At 45.2% G+C, this 4,220-nt stretch overlaps 1 protein-coding gene across 1 annotated transcript in view; it reads right to left on the reverse strand.

Moving 5' to 3' along the window:
- The window catches only part of shank3a (SH3 and multiple ankyrin repeat domains 3a), a gene marked incomplete in the record, with an annotated part of 273,016 nt that overhangs the window by 34,836 nt on the left and 233,960 nt on the right, over positions 1–4,220 (reverse strand).

A 4,220-nucleotide genomic window follows, 5' to 3' on the forward strand; every position in this document is an offset into this window, starting at 1 on the left:
CATGAACAAATTTATGTCTATTACATGTCATCCGCACACTACACACACACACACACACACACACACACACACACACACACACACACACACACAGACACACACACACACACACACACACACACACACAAACACACTTGCTCTGTCACCCATCCACAAAAACACACACACAAGAACACACTTGCTCTGTCACACACCCACACACACACACACACACACACACACACACTGTCACTGTGCACTAGAGAAATTAAAGAACTCATTAGCATTTTAATGACTCTCACATCGGACAAGCAACAAAGATCTGATTAGCGGAAACCCTCATTCTCTCTCTCTGTCTTCTCCTCTCTATCCAACTCTCCATCTCTCTCTCCCTCTCTCTCTCTGTCTGTCTTACCCTCTCTATCCCTCTCTCCATCTGTCCCTCTCTCTCCCTCTCTCTCTGTCTTCTTCTCTCTATCCAACTCTCCATCTCTCTCTCCCTCTCTCTCTCTGTCTGTCTTACCCTCTCTATCCCTCTCTCCATCTCTCTCCCTCTCTCTCTCTGTCTTCCCCTCTCTATCCCTCAATCTATCTCTCCCTCCTTTATATCCTGTTCCCTCTCTCTCTCCACTTCCCAGCACACTTTTTACACACACACACACACACACACACACACACACACACACTAAGGACAGGTCCGTGCTAAAATGTGCAGTTTTCTATCTACAGCGCACGCTTTTCATCTTCATTTCACGAATAACTCAGAACCAAGAATGCAAATATGAGCCCTCATGAATGGCACCAAGGGAGCAGACAAAGAACAACACAAATTTCACGCTAAAGTCAGAATCTTTTCTTTTTTTTTTTTTTAAAGTTAAGTTTCTCTTGTCTGTCAAAATACATAATAGCGTACTGTACTTACCTTCATCTAACAGTTCTAAAGTGAGCAGTCAGCCACATTATCTAAACACCTTCCCAATCTGATTTAGCTGTAGAGAGTTTTGCTCCAGGTGAGCATTGGCTGAGAGAGCTATGTGGGAGTTACTCTGAGGAAGTGATGATGGGATGCGTTTTGTATCAAGGCCATTCAAAGGTATCCACAGTTTAGCTCACACACACACAACCGACATGGTGAGTGTGTGTCAGACTGACCACTGAAAGCTTTAATTAGAATCTAACAGAGATGCATGGACAGTGCACCTGCAGATGGTCAGAGACCTGCTACCTGCCACTGGCATCGAGAATATGGATGGTTAAGTGTGTGAGTGTGTGTGTGTGTGTGCGTGCATGTGTGTGCTCTGCAGCAAAGCATATAGAATACGGATGGATACTGGATAATGGATAAACATTAGCTGATCTATTCCACAGCAAAGCTCACTCATGTGTATAGAGGAGTGTTTGTTCGTGTTTGCGTGTGTGTGTCTGTGTGTCTGTGTGTGTGCATCTGTGTGTGTGCGTCTGTGTGTGTGCCTCTATATGTGTTCAAGTGTGTACTTATGTGTGTATATGTATGTGCATGTTTATGTCTACAGTATGTGTGTGTGTGTGTGTGTGTGTGTGTGTACGCCTCTGTGTGTGAATGTATGTGTGCATAAATGTGTGTGTGTGTGTGTGTGTGTGTGTGTGTGTGTGTGTGTGTGCGTGCGTGTGTGTGTGTTGCGTGTGCAGGTGTGTGTTGTGTGTCTGTGTTGCGTGTACGTGCGTGTGTGTGTGTGTGTGTGTGTGTGCGCATGAGAGAGAGGGAGCAGAGTGAGAGTAATAGAGGGCATTTATCATCCTCTGAAGAGAAAGAGGGAGAGAGAGAGGGAGGAAGGAAGGAAGGAGAGAGAGGGAGGAAGGAAGGAGAGAGAGAGAGGGAGGAACACAGAGAGGGAGGGAGGGAGAGAGGGAGGAAGGAAGGAAGGAAGGAAGGAGAGAGAGAGGGAGGGAGAGAGGGAGGGAGGAAGAGGGATGGAGAGAGAAGGAGTGAGAGAGGGAGTGAGAGAGGGAGGGAGAGAAAGAGCGAGAGAGAAAGAGAGAAAGAGCGTAAGAGAAGGAAAGGGAGAGATAGAGAGAGAGGGAGAGAGGGAAGGAGTGAGAGACAGAAGAGAGGCAGGAAAACTGGGATCTCAGATAGCAGATAACATGCAATCTAAAACCATTCATCAGACTCACTCACGGAGGCCAGAAGTCACACACACACACACACACAAAATAAGGCTGAAAATGGTGACTGTGTGTGTGTGTGTGTGTGTGACTGTTGTGCGCGTGTGTGTCGTCTGTGTCTAATCTCTCCTCTTAGTCTCAGGCTTAAGTGGCACTGATGCACAGCTGAGATACACAGATGGAGAAGAGAGGGATAGAGAGAGAAAGAGAGAGAGAGAGAGTGGAAGGAGAAGAGGGGACAAGATGGAGAGAGGAGAGGGAGGAAGGGAGGGATAGAGAGAGAAAGAGAGAGAGAGAGAGAGAGAGAGTGGAAGGAGAAGAGGGGACAAGAGGGAGAGAGGAGAGGGAGGGAGGGATAGAGAGAGAAAGAGAGAGAGAGAGAGAATGGAAGGAGAGGAGGAGAGGAGATGGAGAGAGGAGAGGTAGAGGCAGGGGAGAGAGACAGGGACAGAGAGTGAGAGAGAGAGGGGAGCGAAAGAAAGGAGATAGGGAAGAAAGAAAAAAGAAAGAGGAGATGAGAGAGAGAGGCGAAAAGAGAGACATATTTGATACCAAACCATCACTAAGCGTAACAGCATGGACCTAATAAAAGCTGGCAAATCAGTACTGCGAGCTCTAATCTAGACAGCCAATTCCAACCATGGGAACCTGAAGAACACACACACACACACACACACGCACACACACACACACACACACACACACACACACACACACACACACACACACACACACACTTGAAATGGAATTCGTTTTGCTGGGATCATAATGGTCTTACGGACTTATTACAGAGAGGATTTAAAGCCTGGCTAAAGCCAGAGGGATTTATGAGTTTCTACTGAGGCTCTGTCACACACACACACACACACACACACACACACACACACACACATGGATGATCATAGCCACAGACAGACAGAAGGTGTCCACAGGTTCTGGAGATGGAGGTTGATCACATGGTATATGAGGACAGATAGTGAATACAAACTTGTGTTTGGCTGGTACCTTAACAAACGTGATCAGTCTCATCGGAAACACAAACACCTCTCTTAAAAACACCTTTGCAGGTCCAGAGAGAAAATAGGAGCAGATCATCCGTTAGACCTGAGCAGTGTGTGTGTGTGTGTGTGTGTGTGTGTGTGTGTGTGTGTATGTGTGTGCCTGTCTGTCTGAAGGACGTGTTGCTCCCTCTACTGCATCAGAATGAACAACTGACAACTGACAGATAACCTCTGTCTGTCTCTCCCTCTCTCTTTTCCTCTCTCTCTCTCTCCCTCTCCCTCTGTCCCTCTCTCTCTCCCTCTAACTGTCCCACTCTCAACTCACTTGAATTAAATTCAATTTCAATTTAAAGAAGCTTTATTGACATGACTTTATTGAGTACTTATGTTTTCCGAGCATGTACAAACATTCAGTATGTATGTATCAAGTAATCATGAGGCATTAAAAAGATAAATATAGAAGACAAACAAAACAATGTTAATTAAATAATAATAATAATAATGATAATGATAATAATAATAAAATGCAAAGAAAAAAATACAGATGAAAACAAAAAAGAAAACAACCATCAAAAAATTACGAATTGAAACAAGGATGGTATCTGTATTATGTCCATTATGTATCTTCTCTTCATTTGAGACAATATGCTCTTTCTCTTTCTCTCTCCTGCTCTGCTTTTATCTCTCTATCCATTCCACACCTCTTCTCATCTCTCTATCTCTCTCTTCCTCTCGCTCCCTCCACTCCACACCTCTTCTCATCTCTCTCTCTCTCTCATCCTCTCGCTCCCTCCATTCCACACCTCTTCTCATCTCTCTATCTCTCTCTTCCTCTCTCTCTCCATTCCACACCTCTTCTCATCTCTCTATCTCTCTCTTCCTCTCTCTCCCTTCAACCCACACCTCTTCTCATCTCTCTATCTCTCTCTTCCTCTCTCTCCCTTCATTCCACACCTCTTCTCATCTCTCTATCTCTCTCTTCCTCTCTCTCTTTCCATTCCACACCTCTTCTCATCTCTCTATCTCTCTCTTCCTCTCATCCATTCCATTCAATCACTCACGCATTCTCTTTATTTTTGTAATTATCATCTGGCA

This window comes from Sardina pilchardus, chromosome 10 (genome assembly GCF_963854185.1).
Source record: "Sardina pilchardus chromosome 10, fSarPil1.1, whole genome shotgun sequence".
In the NCBI taxonomy this organism is placed as follows: domain Eukaryota; kingdom Metazoa; phylum Chordata; class Actinopteri; order Clupeiformes; family Clupeidae; genus Sardina; species Sardina pilchardus.